Source organism: Chanos chanos, chromosome 7 (genome assembly GCF_902362185.1).
Source record: "Chanos chanos chromosome 7, fChaCha1.1, whole genome shotgun sequence".
In the NCBI taxonomy this organism is placed as follows: domain Eukaryota; kingdom Metazoa; phylum Chordata; class Actinopteri; order Gonorynchiformes; family Chanidae; genus Chanos; species Chanos chanos.
In genome coordinates, this window is record NC_044501.1 from 41,497,077 (window position 1) to 41,522,331 (window position 25,255).

The 25,255-nt window shown below is 40.1% G+C and overlaps 1 pseudogene; it reads left to right on the forward strand.

The window, feature by feature from the left end:
- Positions 1-25,255, forward strand: part of LOC115816396 (carcinoembryonic antigen-related cell adhesion molecule 5-like) — a 101,733-nt pseudogene that overhangs the window by 54,538 nt on the left and 21,940 nt on the right.

A 25,255-nucleotide genomic window follows, 5' to 3' on the forward strand; every position in this document is an offset into this window, starting at 1 on the left:
GAATTGCGGAGGCTGTATGTCTACACTTGCAGTAATTGAATATTGACATGACACATTCACAAGGAGAGGGTGATGACAGGCTCCAATCCTAGAAGAGAAGTAATCCTGTTACTTTCACTGTGAAATAGAAATAAAGACTGAACTTGAGTGTCAGAAAACCTATCCGTTTGACTCTCCACACAGACTGTGTCTAAACAAATTTCCATACAGATACTGACATCTCATCTTAATTCAAACTGCACTCTAGTCAACAAATTGTGATCTGGTCCCAGTAAGTCCATTTTCAACATCATTACGAAGTTAATGCTCTATAAGACATCTGTCCTTGATTTTTTTATTTTTCTTCTCCATAGATGGTGATGTGATCCTGGAGAGTCCTGTTCATCCTGTTACTGAGGGAGATACTTTGACTCTGTGCTGTAGATATCGATATGACACCTCAGACCTCAGAGCTGATTTCTATAAAGATGGATTAGTCCTCCAGAATCAGACTACAGGAGAGATGACCATCCCTACTGTCTCAAAGTCAGATGAGGGTCTGTATTGGTGTAAACACGCAGAGAGAGGAGAGTCACCAAAGAGCTGGATCACTGTCACAGTCACTGTCAGAGGTAGAGGTTTAGTCATTCATGTGTTGGTTTGAATGTCTGTATCTATTATTAATTCTGTGTATATTCGTGTGCGTTTTGGTTTGCGTACCTATGTGTGACTGTGACCTTTTCATCATCAGCTTCAAAGCTCTTCTCACTCCCCAGACTGCTCTGTTCTCTACTGGTACTTTCTCCATATCTGCTGGTGACCATTGTGATTGGGGTTAAATGCTGGAGGGCTGGAGGTGAGAACTCTCTCAGTTTGATTACAGAAGCTCATTTGTCTAATCTCACACTCTAAATAATCCATCTGTTTCTCTCATGACAGTGATAGAAGCTGAATTCTGACAAAGGAAAACACATGAAGATGCAAAGCAAAGATTCAGGGTTTTGGAGTTCAAATGATTAATTTGTCTTGTTTTTGTGTATGTTCTACAGCTCAGTCTGATGAAGACAAGAGACAGTATGCAGTCACAGAAACTTCATAATCTCTCATTTACAATATTATCATGTAATTCTATGCATGACCACAGAGGCAGTATAGAGTCATTTCTCCATACACTGTAATGAATGGACAGTGACAGAGTAATCTGAGGAATTTGAGACTTTGCCATTCTCATACAATGTTTAATCTGATGTTTATAACAGTAATGTTTGTGCAGGTGTCACATTTTAAAGGAAAAAGAGAAAGTGCACTGATATGCTTGAAAATAATGGACTCTTTCCTCTTTAATTTCTCTTTTCTGATTTCCGAAGCTTTCAAACAAGTATTGTATATTGATTTTTTTTTTTTTCTCATTGCTGATAAAACTCCTATATTATGCATCTTTCATTCTGAATATGTGTGCATATGTGACAGTATTTATTTTATTACATTGTTGTGAGACAGAAAATGACAAACATCAGACTGTGTAAGAATAAATTCTCACAGACATTTTCAGTTCATGTGTCAAGGACAAGAGAAGGACACAGAGACAAGAGAGGCAGTGCAGAGTTTTGGTGTTTTTAAAGAAAGTATCACTTCATAAAAAGAATTTCTCTTTCACAGTTATTTTTCATAATGACATTAGATATAATGTCAATGTAATTTGCTGAAACACAATTTTATGAGTTTCTGGTATTTCTGAATTTAGACAAGGATCTGTGTTTACAATCTCGTTCTAAGCATCTTTCTAGCACCCTCCATGACATTCTTTAACATTTGACAAGATGCCTATAAGTCTCTTTATCACTCAGCAACAGTTTGGTTTGATCTGAGAATCTCTAACTAAATAGTAGTAGAAATGCTGAACATTTACAATAGTTTCAGTTTCACTTCATCTACAATTATCAAAATATACAGGCTTTAATTAGAGGTGTGTTGCTCCTGTCACATGCTCTCACTGTAATTTACTGCTGACTGTTCTTTATGTCTTTACATCACTCATTAATCTGTTGGTTCAGTCAGAATCACTGGTCAGTGTAAAGAGTCCATGAATAAGACACAGTGGAGAAATCTTCATCTAGACCAGGTCATCACTGTCTAGTCTACAGTGCAGTGTCTCATAGGAGAAAACCTCCTAGTGATCTGTCTGTTTATACTAAACTCCTCATCATTTCTCCTCATCACCTCCACTCACATCTTCTCCTTCTTTTACACCCTCATCAACTCCTCTCTCTGTAGAGAGCAGGCCTCTGTTTTGGTCCCAGCTTCAGTTAAGATGATTCATCTCATCTTCAAAAACACTCTACACTGCCCCCTACTGATATCTTAGAAAAAGACTCCTTCCCCTCTTCCTCACATCTCAGTTCAAGTCACACACAAAAAGAAAAAGGAAATTAAAAAAAAAAAAAGAAAACCTTTACTCTCCCAGAGTGACCCTCTGTCATTTCCTCAGTCAGTTAAGGCATAAAAGAGTTCTACAGAACCTTCTGTTCACTGGAGTTTGTTTTTTATGTTTTGATGTTAAGAGTTCATTGAGTAACGCCTTATGGTAAGAGTTTTAAGTCTTTAACAGAGGTATTAAAGCAGACATTTGAAATTTCCAGCACTTCAGCCCAGACAGGACATTTTAACATGTTTATACCTAGGGACTTGTTCATACCAAACCTTCATCATTTCTCCACATCATCATCTCCACTACAATCCTCCCCTTCTTTTACACCCTCATCAACACCTCTCTCTATAGAGACCTGGTCCCTGATTAATCTCATCTTCACACTGCCCCCTACTGATATTATAAAAGAAAAAAAACAGATCACTCACTTTCTCTTCACCTTTCAGTTCCACTCAATTAAATATATTTTACCCATGTACTCTCACAGAACAACCTTCTGTCAGTCCTTCAGTCCTTCAGTCACAATATCCTTCAGTCAGTTCGAATAGTGGCCTCTCTACACAGATTTAAGTCTTTAACAGAGGTACTCAAAGAGACAATGGAAATTTCCACCAGTGGAGCCCAGACAGGACATTTCAACACAAGGGTCATTGAATGCATCAGAGTTAAGTGTATATGTATGCACATACTCACAGATCCAACACACACACACACACACACACACACACACACACACACACACACACAGACACACACACACACACACACACACACACACACACACACACACACACTATAAAAGTCCCAAGTCCCAACCACAGCACTCGTATGTCTGATTCATGAGAACAGTCTAGAGGTGTGAGTTTGTGGTTTGGCTTCTGCTCTATTTCAGTCGTGTGGGTTTAGACCAATGAGGGGATGGGAGGAGGTGTTAACTGGTCTTTTGTACTTTTGATTCACTCAAATTTTCAGCGGTATGTGAGAAAGAAACATGAACTACATTTTAACAGTTTTCACACAAAAAACAAACTCATTTTATGAAAATGTTATTTTACACGTACTACTGTATATATATCTCAGATAATTCAGTAAGAGAACTGTCACATTAAAATAATCAAAGGTCATTCTCTTTCACTGTGATCCTCTAATTATTAATGATGAATCTTTAATTGTTAGTCTGTGATAATAATCGTTTAATAAACTGTCATGTTGCACTTTCTGTTCTAAATGGTCAAGCACTCTCTTGCTGTATGATGTAGTAGACTTCCATCACTGAAACTGACAAGAGAGAGATTTAAAGAAGATGTAACCCCTCCAATTACGCATGTTTTTCTGTTCATATTATCTATTCTCTCTCTCTCTCTCTCTCTCTCTCTCTCTCTCTCTCTCTCTCTCTCTCTCTCTCTCTCTCTCTCTCTCTCTCTCTCTCTGTTGCTGTCTATTAGAGGAAGAGCTCTCAAAGCTCAAATACAGGAAGAGTTTATAACACACAGTTCACATCAAACAGTCTCTCACTCTCACAGCATGGAGCTCAGTCCACTACATGTGCTGCTCTGTGAGTATTATCTCTTTTTCACTTGTTCTTTTTTTCTCCCCAGTTACATGGCTCTTTTAGGGAGAAATAACTACTTTGTTTTCTGAGAGAGCAATCTCTAGCCTTTCTATGTAACTTTTAGGGTGCTGTGTTCACTCTGTGACATTCTGTGAAATGTAACTCCAGAGCCATAAAATGAATATAATATCAATGATAAGTTGTGTTGCAGCGAGAAAGTGTTGTATTGTCTATGTATCATTGAGAGAATTTGTCAGTGGGAGATTTAAGGTCGTCAGTGTCTCATGTCTTCTCTGAGCAAACGATAGAACAGTTTATTCACTTCCTCTAACCCAGAGTTTCTCACAACATATCAGACACTTGTTTTCTCACTTTTTTCTCAATCAGATGATGAATAAATCATAGGGTGGTGTGTCAGAAGTTTCAAAAGTGACAATTACATGTTCTCATTTTTACATTCTTTACTTAAAACACTCATCCGTAGCAATAATGATTATGCACAGATGGCATTGAATGGCTTTGAAACACCTGTTGTTCATGCTCAGATAATGAATAAATCATTCATGACTAGAAGGTTCAAGAGTGTCCGATATGATTTACAGCTGCTATATTCTGAACATGTTTTACATTTTATCTGCAGCAGTATTAAATGTGTATGTGGTTATTGATCATTTAATCCTAAACACAGCATTCAGTGAATGAGAATGTATGAGTTCTTTTTTTTTTTTTTTTCAATTATGATTCATGGTGTGTGAAAGTAATTGATAGGATATTTACCAACTGGCTACAGATGAGACAGCTCAATACAGTAGACTCAAGAGATCAGCAGATCGCACACACACACACATGCACACACACACACACACACACACACACACACACACACACACACACACACACATTTCTATGTATACAGGTAAAATACAATAGCGTCTCTAATAACCCCACCAATATTGTATGATGGCTGACAGCAGAGCAGAGATGAGAGTTTGTGGTTTGGCTTCTGCCCTAGCTCTTCACACAAGTGGGTTTAGACCAGTGAGTGTAGGAGGAGCTGTTTAATGATCATATACACTCCTCAGCAACATTCTCACAGTCACACAGACCCATGACATCAGGTTTATGTCTGATATACTGAACAGTTTAAAACTATCAGCCCTCTACATGATATAGTTACTTTGTTTAGATGACAAAAAGTTGACCTATTTAATAAATATATTAGTCAATCAGACTTTAATATTGAGCTGTAATATCAAGACATCGAGAGTGTTCATGTCACAGTTTGACTGTTAAAGGCCTATATGACATAACACAATCCCTAAACCATTGATGATCAGCTTGATAATTTGATCCTATCAATACAAAACCCACGCAAAAATACCAGAATTCCATTCCTGTAACTTATGAGACACCATAAAAAATGCTTTGTGAGATCTGTAATTTGCAAGTTGAGCTGTTCACACTTATGTCAATGTGACCTATGTCTCAAGGTCTCTGTGTTAAAATATCAATACCACATGTTCCTCTCTTCTCTGTATACTTCCTCTTTCCCATGACGTTTCTCAGTAAAGACTGTCAGTAAAGATCTTTGAACTGTACTTCTCACATATCCTCATTCATTCACATGTTTTTTTACTTACCTTTTAACTAAAGGACAAAAGATAATTAAAAAAAAAAATAAAGGAAAATTATGAAAAATAACACAGTCCATTACATGTGCTGCTGTGTAAATAATCTCTTTCTCATTTTTTTACCGTCTCAGTCACATCATGACCTGGACGTTAATGACAGATATTCATTCAGTGCTGAAGCTGCTGTTCAGTTCTGTATTGTTATCTGTCACTTTTCTTTTTCAGCTGTGTATTTCAGCTGTGGTATTATATACTGTGCGTGTGTGTGTGTGTGTGTGTGTGTGTGTGTGTGTGTGTGTGTGTGAGAGAGAGAGAGAGAGAGAGAGAGAGAGAGAGAGAGAGAGAGTGATCATTGAGTAGCATTGGTCATCACTGACAAAATAAAGGTTTGGTCAGAAACACAGCACCAGATGAAAGTCAAACCTTGTGTAAGCATCACCTGAATAAAGGGTAAAAAAATGTAGAGAAGTATTTCACTGATTTATATATTTACTGAATATGTCCATTACTTTTAGAATTGTGTCTGTAAACTGTAGAGGACTGAAGACAGCTCTTCTCACACAGACACTGGTCTAAACCAAGGGTGTCACAGTCCAGTCCTGGAGGGTCATGCTCCTGCTGTTTTTCTTGTCGACCAACTAAACATGATCTCTGATTCGTTGTTTTCAAAGTGAAAATCAACAGGTGAAAACAAAGACCGGCAGGACGCTGGCCCTCAACCACAGTCAGTCATTGTTTTTAAACCTTCTCATCTCTGTATGGAGAGAAATGGGGAGTAACAATATTTATTCAAGGTTAGATTTATTATTATTTAATAGGCAATTAATGTCCTTGGTAAAATATATAAAACATTTATAAATGGCATTTTTGTGGGTGTATAATTCTCTAGAAAGCTGTTTCTGATATGTTATATCTGATATTTGATAGCTTTGTGTATCATTGAAATTTTTGTTCAATCAATAGAAAACAAAATTGAAATGCCTGAACATCATTCTTGTAGTCATAGAGACCTACTGTAAATAGATGTTCAAACGATGAGTTGATGTGTGCTCTGTTGGTCACACTTGTCGACAGGTTAAAATATCAGTAACACATAGCGTCCTCTTCTCTGAATGCTTCCTCTTTCTCATTTCTCAGTAAAGACTGTCACTATATTTATGACTGATGAGTGAGAGACTCTGACACTTCTGTTAGAGAATGTTTAAATGTTTGTAGTTTTTTGGAAACTAGGACCTCTGTAACCAGAAAAGGTCCTTCCATTGCCTCCATTTCTCTCTGTCTCAACACTCCATCCTCTCTCCACTTAACTGTCTCACCACTCCATCTTCTCTCCATTTAACTGTCTCACCACTCCATCCTCTCTCCATTTAACTGTCTCACCACTCCATCCTCTCTCCATTTAATTTTCTCACCACTCCATCCTCTCTCCATTTAACTGTCTCACCACTCCATCCTCTCTCAATTTAACTGTCTCACCACTCCATCCTCTCTCCTCTGTTCCTCTCATACCTCATCAACCATTCACACCACTGCAACACATCAGTAGATTTGTTCTTACTGAAGGAAACTGTAAATCGACACAACAATGATTTTGCAATCTGATAGAATTTTTGTCGAGATGTGGTGGGTTATGATAAAGGTAATTATGACATAGGGAACAGGAGTGAGGAAGTGTTTATAGAAGAAGAAGTTAGACACTTGCAAAAGACACTTTATCTATAGAGGGAGAAGTTAAATACATAATTAACATTAATGCCAGCTAACAATTTTGTTAAGTAAAATTAAGTTCTTTATGTTTTTGCACACACATTAGGAACAGTGAGCACACACAAACACACACACACACACACACACACACACACACACACACACACACAAGCACACACACACGCACAAATGCACAGACAAACACACACACACACACACACACACACACACACAATAGGAGCGGTGAGCACAAACACACTAGGAGCAGGATCAGTGAACAGAGCAGTGTTCAGGGAGCAGTTGGGGGTTAAAGGGTATTGATTAAGGGAACTTCAGCAGTGGTTATTGAGGAGCAGTTGGGGGTTAAAGGGTGTTGATTAAGGGAACTTCAGCAGTGGTTATTGAGGAGCAGTTGGGGGTTAAAGGGTGTTGATTAAGGGAACTTCAGCAGTGGTTATTGAGGAGCAGTTGGGGGTTAAAGGGTGTTGATTAAGGGAACAGCAGTGGCTATTGAGGAGCAGTTGGGGGTTAAAAGGTCTTGATTAAGGGAACTTCAGCAGTGGTTATTGAGGAGCAGTTGGGGGTTAAAGGCTGTTGATTAAGGGAACATCAGCAGTGGTTATTGAGGAGCAGTTGGGGGTTAAGGGGTGTTGATTAAGGGAACTTCAGCAGTGGTTATTGAGGAGCAGTTGGGGTTAAAGGGTGTTGATTAAGGGAACTTCAGCAGTGGTTATTGAGGAGCAGTTGGGGGTTAAAGGCTGTTGATTAAGGGAACTTCAGCAGTGGTTATTGAGGAGCAGTTGGGGGTTAAGGGGTGTTGATTAAGGAAACTTCAGCAGTGGTTATTGAGGAGCAGTTGGGGGTTAAAGGCTGTTGATTAAGGAAACTTCAGCACTGATTATTAAGGAGCAGTTGGGGGTTAAAGTGTCTTGATTAAGGGAACTTCAGCAGTGGTTATTGAGGAGCAGTTGGGGGTTAAAGGCTGTTGATTAAGGGAACTTCAGCAGTGGTTATTGAGGAGCAGTTGGGGGTTAAAGGCTGTTGATTAAGGGAACTTCAGCAGTGGTTATTGAGGAGCAGTTGGGGGTTAAAGGGTATTGATTAAGGGAACATCAGCAGTGGTTATTGAGGAGCAGTTGGGGGTTAAAGGGTGTTGATTAAGGGAACTTCAGCAGTGGTTATTGAGGAGCAGTTGGGGGTTAAGGGGTGTTGATTAAGGGAACTTCAGCAGTGGTTACTGAGGGAGTGTTCAGGGAGGGGAAAACACTGAGATTCTTAAACAGTGTTTAAGCCACTATATTCACACCGCGTGTGTGCGTGTGTGTGTGTGTGTTTGTGTGTGTGTGTGTGTGTGTGTGTGTGTGTGTGCTTTATGTCAGTGGACATGGAAGTATAATGTGAATTTAGCAGTGGGAGTGTTCATATTTTCAGTTCTTCATTTAGGAGATTCTTACACAAGTGTTGACCTGTGTCTGATACTGTGTTTCTAAAATAACCCTCATTTTACTAGTGACCAGTGCTGCTCTTAGTAACCTGCAAACGTGTTTTGAGAGACTCAGTGGATAAACACTGATTATAGTTTTATTGCATTGTATTATCAACTTTGAGTGAAATGTCATAAATGCTGATGATGAAATGTGGGAGAAAGGTTACTGGTCATGTGTTGTCTGATTCTCAATGAAATAGATTTCCATAAACACGATTGAAGAGAACGGTGTTAAATCTTCATACAGAAATGAGCAGAGAGAGAGTGTCAGGATTATGTTATAACTTGTTACGGCTGTGGTGTTGGGGTGTGTTTTTTTCTCTCTCCATGTCTCTCTCCAGGCACCGCCCTACCCTGTCCTCATTGTCGCCATGAATGGTTAACAGCGCGGGTGCTTAATTGTTCACCGGAACCGGCTGTTTTAAAAGTCCTGGGAAGACAGATAGACGGGGCCAGTGGGCCAGACGGCAGGATTAATGCTGTGTGTGCGCGTGCGCGTGTGTGCCTTGTAACAGGGATATATCGCTGTGTGTTTCATCCCTGTGTGTATATTGGCTGGTTACAGCAGTTACGCTGTGTGTTTAATTCGGATGACGTGACTAAGTAGCTTTGAACATTACTTTTGGTTTTGTTGTAATCCCTTTCTTTCTCTTTTCTTCGCTTAATAAATTAACAATCCACATATCCCTGTTTTCTTTTTGAGTTTTTATTATGTTACCTCCCCCAGTCCCTAGATTTTACTCGCGGGGACGTAACATATTTGGGGGCTCGTCCGGGATACTGAACGTGATTGGTGAGCGGATTTTTTGAATTAGTGTTTTTGTTACTGTTAATATTTTATCTATTGATTAGCCTTCGTTAGGCATTGAAACAGCTCCCTCGGATTAGGTAGGTGAGTGTCCAGCTAGGTTGTACCAGCCTCTCCTTCGGGCACTCGTTTATTATTTTGCCTTTCTTATTTTCGGGGTAAATCCTGGGCGGGGATCAAGTTCTCCGGCGGGGGTAGGCGTTTCAGGGCTTCGGCCGCTGATGTTAAGCCTTTCAAGTTGCCTCGAGCCCGGCACGCTCCAGAAGATAGGTAGGTATAGTTTGGGTTAGGCAGGATCTGGGGGCAGTTTTTCTGGTAAGGCTTGGCTTGGTATTTGTGTGTTGTGTGTGTGACATCTGACAATAGTGTAATTGCGTGGAAGTAAAGTGAAAGTGAGTTAAAGTCATCCATATCGATGAGGTGTTCTAGCTAGGCTACTTGTTTTTAGCTTAGCTTGGCGTTAGTTTTATTAACTTTGATCTACGTATTCGGTTTCGTTTCGTGGTGAGTATGGCGGCATTTAATTTGGAGGAGTTTGTGCTTAATCCTACTCTGAGTCAGCTTGATGATTGTCGGAAAATTGATTTATGTATAATCGCCGAGCACTATGGTATTCCTTTCTCGACTTCCCTTGTTAAGAAAGAACTGAAAGCTGTTGTTTTAAATGGATTAATGGAAAAACGTATCATCACTTCACAGGACGATTCGGTGGCTGGGGCTATGGCAGCAGTGTCCATAGGCGAGGGCCGTATTAGTATGGCGGAACCCTCGGGTGAAACCTCCTTTGAATTTCAGGAAGGACAAGCGACAGAGTCGCAGCCGGTTACTCTTACTCCCGGTTTAGAGAAGAGCGAGGTGGAAGGAAAGCCTTTCACCTTGCCGCGGTTTGATCCTCTCTCTGTGGGCTCGTCTTCTGGCTCTAGGCTAGATGCCCGGCTAAAAGTGCGTCTAGCTCGTCTTCAATTGGAGGCGCAGGAAAAGTTGCTGGCTCGTAGAGAAGAGCGCGAATTTCAACTCCGGAGGGAGTTGGAGATAAAGAAATTGGAGGCGGACACAGCTATCAGAATGCGTCAGTTAGAGTTGCAGAGGGGTGAAGCAGACTTTAAGCCTACCTCAGCGATGATTTCTAACGTGGGCGAACGGTTGTCATCAGATCCCGCTGCTACATTTGACGTGAGTAAAAATATTTCTTTGGTCCCGGTTTTTCGAGAATCTGAGGTTGAGTCCTATTTTGGCGCGTTTGAGCGCATCGCTGCTGCTCTGCATTGGCCTAAAGATGTTTGGGCAATACTTTTACAATGTAAGCTTGTTGGTAAGGCTCAGGAAGCTTGTTCTTCTCTCTCTATTGAGGACAGTCTTGTCTATGAAAGAGTAAAAAGTGCTATTTTGCGAGTGTATGAGCTAGTGCCAGAGGCATACAGACAACGTTTCCGAGGCCTCAGGAAAAGTTCCGGCCAGACTTATGTTGACTTTGCTAGAGAGAAAGGGATCCTCTTCGACAGGTGGTGTGCAGCATGTAAGGCTGAAGACCTGGCCTCATTGCGTGAGCTGGTACTGTTAGAGGAGTTTAAAAACTGTGTGCCTGAGCGTACTGTGGTTTATTTAAATGAACAGAAAGTAACTACACTACAGCAGGCAGCCACTCTGGCGGATGAGTTTGCTCTCACTCACAAAAATGTGTTTAATAAACCTGATTCTTCTTCCCATCGTGGTTCTGCCCATAGATCTGGTGACACACAGGCCCATGTATCTTCATCAGGTGCTAAGGCTGAGAAACAGTGTTTTTTTTGTCATAAGCCTGGTCATGTAGTTGCGGACTGCATGGCATTAAAACGAAGACAGCAGGCTTCAGCTTCAAGGCAGCCAAAGGGTGTGGGGGTAATTAAAACAGTGTCTCCCAGTGATCAGTCTGCCACTCAAAAAGTGTCTGATGAGTGTTTTAAGCCTTTCACATTCACTGGATTTGTGTCTCTCACAGGAAGGTCTGAGGACCAGCGTCCAGTCACAGTGTTGCGAGACACCGGTGGCTCACAGTCTTTCATCCTCTCCAGTGTCCTGCCCTTGAGTGCTACATCTGCCTGTGGCATGAGTACAATAGTGAGGGGTATTGGGATGGATTTCGTGCCTGCACCCCTCCACCGTATTCATGTGAAATCTAATTTGATCACTGGCTTCTTCCCAGTAGGGGTTCTCACTCGTTTTCCTATTGACGGCATTGACTTTATTATGGGAAATGACATCGCTGGAGGTAAAGTTTTTCCTGCTCCTGTAGTGGTTGATGCGCCTATTTCTGTGGGTGGACATGATGACCTGGCTTTGTGTCATCCAGATGTTTTTGCAGTTAGTGTGTTGACGAGAGCTCAAGCCCGTATGCAGGCCCCAGATGTTGATTTGTCTGATTCCCTGTTTGCTTCTGTCTTGTCAGAGGAAAGGCTGCTACCAGTTGGTGAGTTGAACCCCACTGGAAGAAAGCCTAGAGGTTTTATAGACACTACTACTGCTCCTGGGGTATCACTGCCACTGACCCGTGAGGCACTCATTGAGGCCCAGAAAGATGATCCCTCATTAGCCAAGTGTTTCACAGCAGTTATTACGGACATTAGCGAGTGCAGGGAAAAACAGTCATTTTTTGTGGATAACGGCATGTTGATGCGCAAGTGGGTTTTACGACCAGGTGAAGCAGCAGATGATTTTGGTGAGGATTGGGGCACGGTATATCAGGTAGTCATTCCTGTTGGTTATCGGCAGCATGTACTTGAACTAGCACATGAGCATTGGTGGTCTGGTCATCTAGGTGTTACTAAAACATATGATCGAATCCTGAGACATTTCTTTTGGCCAGGAATGAAGACTGATGTTGTGCGCTTCTGTAAGACTTGCCGTACCTGCCAGATTGTGGGAAAACCTAATCAGGTGGTGCCTCCAGCCCCTCTGCACCCCATACCTTCTGCTGGTGAACCCTTTGAGCATGTTATTGTCGATTGTGTTGGCCCATTGCCTAGAACAAAGTCTGGAAACCAGTTTTTATTAACTGTAATGTGTGTTTCCACCCGATTTCCAGAGGCTTTTCCCTTACGGAAAATCACAGCATCAGCTGTCTCAAATGCTTTGACCAAGTTTTTTACCACCTTTGGTTTACCGAAGAAAGTGCAGACAGACCAAGGGACTAATTTCCTCTCCAAAATTTTTAAGCAGACTTTGCAATCTTTGGGTGTTTCTCACTCAGTGTCTAGTGCATATCACCCAGAGTCGCAGGGCGTACTTGAACGTTGGCACCAAACGCTGAAGTCGATGCTACGGAAGTACTGTCTTGATACAGGGAAAAACTGGGATGAGGGGGTCCCTTTTGTTCTTTTTGCCATTCGGGATGCAAAACAAGAGTCCCTTGGGTTTAGCCCAGCTGAACTGGTATTCGGTCACAATGTTCGTGGCCCACTCAAGGTATTAAAAGAGCAATTTATGTTAAGTGCTTCTACAAAATCTAGTGTGCGAGATTTTGTTTCTCAGTGTAAGGAACGTCTGCATCATGCATTTTCTCTGGCAAAAGAAGCCCTCTCCTCCTCGCAGGAGAGTATGAAGAAGCGCTTTGACAGGAAAGCAGTTGAGCGACAGTTTCAGCCTGGTGATCAAGTTTTGGTCCTATTGCCAATGCCTGGGTCTGCTCTTACTGCCCGTTTCTCAGGCCCGTATGTGGTGAAAAGTAAAGTGTCTGACACAGATTATATCATCTACACCCCTGAACGGAGAAAAAAGACACGGTTGTGCCATGTTAACATGCTCAAGCCCTATCATTCCAGGGAAGCTGCTCAGGGGGAGCAGGAAAAAACTCCGGAGACTGCTGCCCCTGGTAAGACATCTGCCTCCTTGGTTTGTGTAGGATCTTTGTCTGAGGATGGCTTGAGAGGGCCAACTGATGGTCAGCAGTGTGGTAGGTTTTTGAATTCTGAGTGTCTGTCTAAAATAGAAACCCACTTATCCTATCTTCCCAAGTGTCAGAGGGATGATGTAATCACTTTACTTCACTCCTACCCCACTTTGTTTAATGACGTACCATCACGCACAAATGTAATATGCCATGACATCAATGCTGGTAGTGCTGCTCCCATTAAACAACATGCTTACCGCTGTCCTGTACAGAAGAGGGAAATAATGAAGAAAGAGGTTGAGTACTTGGTAGAAAATGGTTTAGCCAAAACCAGTTGCAGTCCCTGGAGTTCCCCATGCTTGCTAGTTCCCAAGTCTGATGGCACCCATCGTTTCTGTACAGATTTCCGTAAGGTTAATGCAGTTACTGTGCCAGATTCATTCCCGTTGCCTCGTATGGAGGACTGCATTGACAGCATTGGCCCAGCAGTGTTTATCACGAAGCTTGATCTCCTAAAAGGGTACTGGCAGGTTCCTTTAACACCCAGAGCATCTGACATTTCTGCATTCGTGACACCTGACCATTTCCTGCAGTACACAGTTATGGCATTCGGCATGAGGAATGCGCCTGCCACATTTCAGCGCTTGATGCACCTGGTGTTGGGGGGTGTTCCCCATTGTAATGTCTACCTGGATGATGTAGTGGTGTACTCAAACAACTGGGCAGACCACATTGCCAGTCTAACTATGGTGTTCCAGCGACTTGCCGAGGCCTCCCTCACCCTTAATCTTGCCAAGTGTGAGTTCGGTAAGGCCACAGTCACTTACCTGGGGAAGCAGGTTGGTCAGGGACAGGTCCGTCCAGTAGATGCCAAAGTCACAGCAGTGCTGTCCTACCCAGTTCCCACTACCAGACGTGAACTGCGTCGTTTTCTAGGCATGGCTGGTTATTACCGATGTTTCTGTAGAAACTTCTCTGTGGTTGTTGCTCCCCTCACCAAATTGTGTAGTCCTGCTGTTCCTTTTGAATGGAATGATGAATGTCAACATGCCTTTGATGCTGCTAAGTCTCTCCTCTGTAGCGCTCCGGTCCTGGCTGCACCTAACTTCTCTCTTCCTTTCAAACTGGAGGTTGATGCTAGTGCCACTGGAGCCGGTGCTGTATTACTGCAAGATGGGGACGGTGATGTGTGCCATCCTGTATGCTATTTCTCAGTCAAGTTCAAACGTCATCAGCTGAACTACTCCACTATTGAAAAAGAAACCTTAGCCATGCTACTTGCCCTTCAGCACTTCGAAGTGTATGTTGGCTCCAGTTCATCTCCTGTAATTGTGTACACTGATCATAATCCCCTTGTTTTCTTGTCCCAGATGTACAACCATAACCAACGGTTGATGCGTTGGGCTCTACTGGTGCAGGGCTACAACATTGAAATCAGACATAAAAAAGGGACAGACAATGTTGTTGCTGACGCACTGTCTCGTGGGTAAAAGTATCCATTTAAAAAAAAAAAAAAAAAAAAAAAAAATGAAATGGTGTACATGTTAGGTTTGTGTTTGTGATGTCATTCGTATATTTATAGCGAAATATCTGTTCGCTCTTATGGAAGGGGGTGTTACGGCTGTGGTGTTGGGGTGTGTTTTTTTCTCTCTCCATGTCTCTCTCCAGGCACCGCCCTACCCTGTCCTCATTGTCGCCATGAATGGTTAACAGCGCGGGTGCTTAATTGTTCACCGGAACCGGCTGTTTTAAAAGTCCTGGGAAGACAGATAGACGGGGCCAGTGGGCCAGACGGCAGGATTAATGCTGTGTGTGCGCGTGCGCGTGTGTGCCTTGTAACAGGGATATATCGCTGTGTGTTTCATCCCTGTGTGTATATTGGCTGGTTACAGCAGTTACGCTGTGTGTTTAATTCGGATGACGTGACTAAGTAGCTTTGAACATTACTTTTGGTTTTGTTGTAATCCCTTTCTTTCTCTTTTCTTCGCTTAATAAATTAACAATCCACATATCCCTGTTTTCTTTTTGAGTTTTTATTATGTTACCTCCCCCAGTCCCTAGATTTTACTCGCGGGGACGTAACATAACTGAAGAGGAAACCAAATTCAGGATACATTGTTTTTGCTTAAATAAAGCTTCAAGAGAGATAGAACTTTGAATTGGCTTTATTCCACTTTTTTATGTTCAGTCTTCACAAGTACAGAGAGAATTTTTCACTTTTTCAGGCAAACTGTCACAGTCAGGGGTAAAAAGGCAAAAAACGAAATAAACAAACAGACAAACAAACAAAAACATATAATTATCATACAACAGACACTACAGAATTTCAGACAATGTTAATGTAAGAATTCAGTCTTCATGAATCCAACCAATATCATATAGAGATAAGACAGTGCAGTTATAATGAATCTAATCAGTATCCTATAGAGATAGGACAGTGTAGTTATAATGAATCTAATCAGTATCATATAGAGATAAGACAGTGTAGTTATAATGAATCTAATCAGTATCACATAGAGATAAGACAGTGTAGTTATAATGAATCTAATCAGTATCATATAGAGAAAAGACAGTGTAGTTATGAATGTATAATGAATGTATCTGGTCAAATGTATCTGCTGTGCTCTAAGTTTCTCTGTCTGTGTTTTAGTGCTGAGTTCACTCTTCCATTCTGCACAAACTGAAGGTAATAAAATTGTTATTCATGACTTTGTTTAAATCTCCATGTATGTGTTTTTTTTTTTTTTTCCCCCCACATTATTGACTATATGAAGTTCAGTAGAGAGACAAAGGATCATTGTTTAATGATTATGTAAGTAAAACTGTATGTGTTGTATGAGGTTGCCTTTTTGCATTTACGTTGGTTGCTTTGTGTTTGTGTGTGTGTGTGTGTGTGTGTGTGTGTGCAGTTTTAGACTCAGTGTTTTATTTTATCTTTGTCCAGCAGAAAAACTCAAACCTTCTCTGACTCTCCACCCCAGCTGGACTCAGATATTCAGTGGAGAGACAGGGACACTCAGATGTGAAATTCCTGGAGGAAACATATCTTATGTGTACTGGCGTAAAGATCACAATGCAAATCTAGACCACAGAACAGATAATAATGAATATACAATCAGTCCTGTAACAACATCTCACAGTGGCACTTATACATGTGTAGCGTATCTATATAACGATGTAGTCTCTGATTGGAGTGATGGTGTGACTCTCACTGTGACAGGTGAGTGATCATCTCTGATACATCATCAGTATTTTTTCATTTACTCTAGTATCAGAATAAAGTCATTACATACATTAACATATGGTGTGAACTGAATGAAACAGGCTCTTAAATGATCAGAGCAAACTGTAGAGTTACGAAAACTTTCAACTGTCTTTCTATCTGTTGTTTTATAATTCACATATTTATGTGTAAATCATTTGCAAGTGTATAAAGTGTGAAAGAAAACTCAATGAGAAGAAAAACAGGTGTTATATTAATTCACCAATTCATATTAATAACCACCAACAGTCCACACTCAGTCCTAATGAGAGCAATAAAAACACATTGTAAGTCAATAAGTGGAGAAGTTGTTTCTGTCTCATGTTCAGTAAAGACTGTGACTTCTTCCATCTTAACATTAAATGTTATGAGGCAACTCAAATCTCCTCCCATTTTAAATATGACTTTATCAATATGAATTTGAGCAATGCCAGCAGATACTGCATGTCCCTATTCACACTAAATGATGTGTGATTCAGAAATACAGCAAGTTTTATGGTTAATATTTTGCAGGTAAATACATGTTTAATGTGAAGTATTGTTTTTTTGTTTTGTTTTGTTTTTTGTTTTTGTTTGTTTGTTTGTTTGTTCTCTCTCATTTGCACAGACTTACCCACAGTTAGACTGACAGTAAAACCAGACACCACTGTGTACACTGGAGAGACAGTCAGTCTGAAGTGTGAGATAAAGACTGAAAGTGGATGGAGATATAAGTGGTATAAAGGCAACACTCCGTCTGAATTGTCTACATCTGGACATCACACTGTAAATACAGACACAGTGAACGTCAGAGGAGCTGTTCTCTCTAAAGGCAGTTCTCACAAAAGATTGTCTACATCTAGACATCACACTGTAAATGGAGACACACTGACAATAAATAGTGCTGCTTCCACTGATGAGGGTCAGTACTGGTGTAAGGGAGAGAGAGACAACAGACCCACATCCTCACAGCTAAGCAGTCCTGTCACTCTCACTGTTAGAGGTGAGTAAAGTGTGTGATACTCTGAGATATGTGATGTGTTTGTGTGTGTGTGTGTGTGTGTGCGTGTGTGTGTGTGTGTGTGTGTGTGTGTGTGTGTGTGTGTGTGTGTGTGTGTGTGTGTGCGTGTGTGCGTGTGTGTGTGTGTGTGTGTGTGTGTTTGACAGACAGTCCAAGGGCCTGAGATATGAGGTACTCTGAGATATGTGTTGTATCTGTAATAAACTGACACATCTCTGTGCTCATCTCAAACATTTTTGTAGGTAAGGTGTGAGATCAAGGAATAGAGTAGAATAAAATTTGCTTCACTATGTTGATGGATATTACTAATTTTAAAAGATTCCTTTTTTCTTTTTCTTTTTTTCCTTTTTTTTTGTTTGTTTGTTTGTTATAGACCAACTCAAAACACTTTAGTCTTATTTTCTGCAAAGACTGTAGTAGCTCCAGTCTCAGTGTAAAATGTTTTGAGGCTAAACAAATATCAAACATTACATAATCTTGATCCATTTGAAATGACTGAGTAATTTAATCTGAGCAGACTGTCTCATGATAAATGTTAAAAAGGTTGTGGTAATTGTAAACCCAACCATAGTTTAAATCATAGTGAAATTCAGTGTGTTGTCAGCAGTAGGTGATTTGTAAGGGGGATGACATCTGCCTTGCTATTAAAATGACCAAAATGCATTCCCCTTGTTGACCTGCCATCCCCCTATATACTCTATAGAATACTGTCAGTGAACATTGGGTCATCTCCCCTCTTAAAAAATAACAAATCACCTATTGGTTGTCAGGGATTGAAATAAACTGAAGTGAAATGTGTCAGACATGAATTATAATTTATGTGTGTCTCTCCAGTCATGATATTTAATCTGATTCAGTAACTGAGAAACATATTATATGCAATGTCTCAAAGACTAATGACTATGTTACACTTGTGAACATATCTGTAAATAATCACTGAGTTTTAAATGTTTGGTGTTTAGTTTCTTCTCTCCCTCTCCTCATTCACACAGACTTACCAACGGCTAAACTGACAGTAAAACCAGACACCACTGTGTACACTGGAGAGACAGTCAGTCTGAAGTGTGAGATAAAGACTGAAAGTGGATGGAGATATAAGTGGTATAAAGGCAGTTCTCACAATAGATTGTCTACATCTGTACATCACACTGTACATGGAGACACACTGACCATAAATAGAGCTGCTTCAAATGATAAGAATAAGTACTGGTGTGAGGGAGAGAGAGACGACAGACCCACATCCTCACAACCCAGTAAATCTATTACTCTGACTGTTAGAGGTGAGTACAGTGTGTGATTGTCTGAGATAGGCGTTATATCTGTGATAAACTGACACCTCTCTCTGTAAATCTCTCTGTACATTTCATGTAAATGAAATACAGGACAGAGGAACAAAGGAGAGAAATGCTGTCTGTAACTTAACATAACCAATTCTGATAGTCTGTATTGATGAATGGAGAATGAAATTTAAATGCATCTATTTCTCTTCTGTCTATACCAACAGCATTACCAACAGCTACACTGACTGTAAAACCACAGTCCCCTGTGTATCCTGGAGAGACAGTCACAATGACTTGTGTAATTGACTCTGAGAATAAGTGGAGATATAAGTGGTATAGAGGAACCACTCAGAATGTGGTGTATACCTCTAACCCTTACACTTCACCTGTAAACACATTCAGCTTCATAGTTACTGTGTCAGAACAGGATCAGTACTGGTGTCAGGGAGAGAGTAATGACAGACCTATATCCTCACAAAGAAGCAAAAAAATTACTCTGAATGTTAAAGGTCAGTAATGTGTGTGTGTGTGTGTGTGTGTGTGTGTGACAGAGAGACTAAGGGCCTGAGATATGAGGTACTCTGAGATATATGTTATATCTGTGATAAACTGACACCTCTCTGTAGTCATGTCTCTGATTCTTGGAACATTTTTGTAGCTGATGTATGAGATTGAGGAATATAGGACAGTAATGTGATCTATGACCTTTTACAGCTGAAAACTGATACACTGTCCTGTACTGATGAATATTAATGTTTAATGAATTTTAAAAGCATCTATCCTGTCTCACATTCAGTAAAGACTTTGCCTTCTTACATTTTGTTGAATCTTTATGTTGGTAAAATTAAATGTTATGAGGCAAAGACATTTGAAATATCACGTTGTCATAGTTGTTCAACATTTGAACAGCACCGTTTGATACTGCATGTCTCTTTTCACATTGATTGATGTGTGATACAGAAATAGAGCAAATTTTTTATGATGAATAATTTAGAGGCAAATACTTACATTGTGTTCCTGAATGCAAACAGTGGATGTGTTTTATATCTTTTATGTGAAGTGTTACTTTTTCATTATCTTTCATTGACACAGACTTACCAACAGCTACACAGACAGTAAAACCAGACACCACTGTGTACACTGGAGAGACAGTCAGTCTGAAGTGTGAGATAAAGACTGAACGTGGATGGAGTTATAAGTGGTATAAAGGCAGTTCTCACACTAGATTGTCTACATCTGGACATCACACCGTAAACAGAGACACACTGATCATAAATAGTGCTGCTTCAACTGATCAGGATCAGTACCGATGTGAGGGAGAGAGAGACAACAGACCCACATCCTCAAAGTTAAGCGTTGTCTCTCTCACTGTGAAAGGTGAGTAAAGTATGTGACACTCCTAGGTGAGTGTGTGTGTGTGTGTGTGTGTGTGTGTGTGTGTGTGTGTGTGTGTGTGTTTGACAGAGAGACCAAGGGCCTGAGATATGAGGTACTCTGAGATATGTGTTGTATCTGTGATAAACTGACACCTCTCTGTGCTCATCTCTCTGATTCTTGGAACATTTCTGTAGGTGATGTGTGAGATCGAGGAATAGAATAGAATATACATTTGTTTCGCTGTTTTGATGATTATTAATGCTGAATGAATTTGAAAGCATCTCTTTCTTTTTTCTTTTTTTTTTTTTCTTTTGTTTACAGACCAACTCCATAGACTTCAGTCTCATTTCTTGCCAAGACTGTAGTAGCTCCAGTCTCAGTGTAAAATGTTTTGAGGCTAAATAAATATCACACATTTCAAAATCTTGATCCATCTGAAATGAATGAGCAATTTAATCTGAGCAGACTGTTTAATGATAACTGTTAAAAAGGTTGTGGTAATTCTAAACGAACCATAATTTAAATCTTAGTGAAATTCAATGTTTTGTCAGCAGTAGGTGATTTGTAGCAGGATGCCATCTGCCTTGTTATCAAAATGACCAAAATGAATCCCCCTTGTTAACTTGCCATCCCCCTATATACTCTATAGAGTAGTGTTAGTGACCACTGGGTCATCCCCGTCTTAGAAAATAACAAATCACCTACTGGTTGTCAGGGATTGAGATGAACTGAACTGAAATGTGTCAGACATGAATTATAATTTATGTGTGTCTCTCCATTCATCATGATTAATCACATACAATAACTAAGAAACATATTCTATGCAATGTCTCAGAGACAAATGACTATGTTACACTTGTGAACATATTTGTAAATGGTGACTGAGTTTTAAATGTTTGGTGTTTAGTTTTTTTCTTTCTCTCTCCTCATTAACACAGACTCACCCACAGTTACACTGACAGTAAAACCAGAGAGTCCTGTGTACAGTGGAGAGACAGTCAGTCTGAAGTGTGAGATAAAGACTGAAAGTGGATGGAGATATAAGTGGTATAAAGGCAGTTCTCACAATAGATTGTCTACATCTGGATATCACACTGTAAATGGAGACACACTGACCATCAGAGGACCTGTTGAATCTCAGTACTGGTGTAAGGGAGAGAGAGACAACAGACCCACATCCTCACAGCTAAGCAGTCCTGTCTCTCTCACTGTTAGAGGTGAGTAAAGTGTGTGATACTCTGAGATAGGTGTTGTATCTGTGATAAACTGACACCTCTCTCTGTACATCTCTGTGTACATTTCACGTAAGTGAAGTACAGGTCAGAGGAGTAAAGGAGAGAAACGCTGTCTCTAACATTACAGAACCAATTCTGATACACTGTACTGATGAATGGAGAATGAATTTTAAATGCATCTATTTCTTTTTCTTTCTATACCAACAGCATTACCAACAGCTACACTGACTGTAAAACCACAGTCCCCTGTGTATCCAGGAGAGACAGTCACATTGACTTGTGTAATTGACTCTGAGAATAACTGGGCATATAAGTGGTATAGAGGAACCACTCAGAATGCGGTGTATACCTCTAACCCTTACACTTCACCTGTAAACACATTCACCTTCAATGTTACTGTGTCAGACCAGGATCAATACTGGTGTCAGGGAGAGAGTGATGACAGACCCACATCCTCACAGCTAAGCAGTCTAGTTATTCTCACTGTGAGAGGTGAGTAAAGTGTGTGATACTCTAGGATGTGTGCAATATGTGTGTCAGAACTACTTTCCATTTTTGGTTTGAGATTTTCACTCTTTTAACAATATATACAATACTGTAGCAGACTTTCATGAAATTACAGCTCTGTCTGTCTGTGTTTCAGGTCTGTCTCCTCCAGTCTCTCTGATCATCAGTCCCAACTCAACTCAACACTTTACATCTCATTCTCTCTCACTGAGCTGTGAGGTACAGAGTAACTCTACTGGATGGACAGTGAGACGATACACAGATAATGGAGAGGTGTCAGACTGTTCATCAGACTGGGGATCAGTAACAGGATCAACATGTAGCATCAGCTCCCTCCAGTCATCAGACAGTGGAGTGTACTGGTGTCAGTCTGACTCTGGAGGGAACAGTAATCCTCTCAACATAACAGTGACCAGTGAGTCTCAACAATGACTTTCATTATGGAAAGATGTCTGTTTTTTTTTTATAGTAAAACCCTCCTCTTGTATGAATTGCACATGCCCTCCAGTGTAGTGTAATAACTGATGATAGATGGTGAAATAAACAGAGACATAACATTGCAAAATTATAATCCTTTTCCGAACATACAAATCATCATAAATCATCTGTGTTTTTTTTCTATAGATGGTGATGTGATCCTGGAGAGTCCTATCCATCCTGTCACTGAGGGAGATACTTTGACTCTGCGCTGTAGATATCGATATGACTCCTCAGACCTCAGAGCTGATTTCTATAAAGATGGATTAGTCCTCCAGAGTCAGACTACAGGAGAGATGACCATCCCTACTGTCTCAAAGTCAGATGAGGGTCTGTATTGGTGTAAACACCCAGAGAGAGGAGAGTCACCAAAGAGCTGGATCACTGTCAGAGTCACTGTCAGAGGTGAGAAATGTATTTTGTCTCTTTGAATCACTGCTGGGATACTTCAGATCTGTATGTCTTTTACTAATCACTGTGTATGTGTATTGTGTATTACTAATCACTGTGTATGTGTATTGTTTATTACTAATCACTGTGTATGTGTATTGTGTATTACTAATCACTGTGTATGTGTATTGTGTATTACTAATCACTGTGTATGTGTATTGTGTATTACTAATCACTGTGTATGTGTATTGTGTATTTCTAATCACTGTGCATGTGTATTGTGTATTTCTAATCACTGTGCTTGTATGTGTGTGTTTTCATGTGCAGATGTAAATGACAGCAAATAATATGAGTGTAGTGACCAAAAAAATGAATCCAGTCTTAGACGCTGCTTCCTTATAGACACTGTCATTAGCTGTGAGTCATACCTGTGTTCAGTGATGGTGGGAGAGAGGTAAGCAGGGAGGCCGGTGAAACACTGTGGTTTAAATCAAAATTCCAAAGTAATGAAAAAAGGGATTTCCAAGGTTTCCAAAAAAGTATAGAGCTTTCAGAACGGCATATTAAACTGAGTTTGTAGAAGTGTATAAGTGTAGGAGAGTGTAGTATATGAGTGAAGAAGTGGTTATGAGTGTAAGAGTGTAAGTGGTAATAAACTGTTGGTTTACCAGCGTCCTCCAGTGTCTAAACTATGAGGCTCTATCTGTGCACGAGGAAGACGCCATCTTCACTGATAAGGCATCTTGCGGCAAATGTCAAAATAAAAGTCTCAGGCCAAAGGCTACTGAACCTAAGCAAAAAAAATAAGACTCAAGTTTAAACTCAAATCTGACTCCTGTAATGAAGTCTCTCTCTTTCTCTCTCTCTCTCTCTCTCTCTCTCTCTGTGTGTGTGTGTGTGTGTGTGTGTGTTCACTTTCATGTCCAGAATCCTCCCTGTCTCTCCCCAGACTGCTCTGTTCTCTACTGGTACTTTCTCCATACCTGCTGGTGACCATTGTGATTGGGGTTAAATGCTGGAGGGCTGGAGGTGAGAACTCTCTCAGTCTGATTACAGAAGTTCATCTGTCTAATCTCACACTCTAAATGAATGATCTGTTTCTCTTATAACACAGTGATGGAAACTGAATGCTGAAAAGGAAAGAAAAAACAAAACATTAAAATGTAATGCAAAGATTCGAGGTCTCAAAGTTCAAATGATTAATTTGTCTTGTTTTTGTGTGTTTTACAGCACAGTCTGATGAAGACAAGAGAAAGTATGCAGTCATAGAAACTTCATAATCTCTCATTTACAAGACTATCATGTAATTCTCTGTATGACCACAGAGGCAGTATAGAGTCATTTCTCCACACACTGTAATGAATGGACAGTGACAGACTATGAGGAATCTGAGATTTTGCCATTCCTGTAAAATATTTAATCTGATGTTTATAACAGTAATGATTGTGTCAGGTGTCACGTTTTAAAGGAAAAAGAGAAAGTGCACTGATATGCTTGAAAAGAAGGACTCTTTACTCTTTAATTTCCTTTTTCTGATTTCTTAAGGTTTCATATAATTATTACTTTATATATTGCTTTCTTTCTCGCTGCTGATAAAAACCCATATATCATGCATCTTTCTTTTTGAATATTTGTGCCTATAAGACAGCTTTTATTTGATAGCACTCTTGTGAGATAGTAAGTGATAATCATGAAATGGTGTAAGAATAAAATTCTGAGCAGCATTTTCAATCATGTATTTCAGTCATGTATTTCAGTTTTCATCTACATGCACACTGAAATATCTATATAATTTAGTAAAAGTTCTATCACGTCCTATCACTTCAACTTTCTATCACATTTCAATTTCAATCCATTTTGAATAAAATTTTATTTTATAGACTGTTATGCCCAGCCTAGTGGTTACCGAGCATAACAAAAGTGACCCCCCCTTTTCCTGTACCCAGTGATGACCCGTGCCCATGAATTACAATCCAAAAAGTGATTTATTTACAGAAGTGGTAGTAAAAAGCTTCGGGGGTGAGCGCGGCCAAAACAACAAACAAAACAATCTATATTTTACAAACTAAATAACCTACTTCCCGAAAATAAAAGAAAAGAAAATACAGAACTCTTCCCTAACTCCCTAACGAAAAAAACAGGAGAAAAGGAGAGCGAACAAAAATAGCTTCACACCCCCTACCACTACCCGAACAGTTAACACAAAAATATTTACAACTATTTTACAACAACGAAAATCACATACACACAAATAAAGTTTTACAAACGATA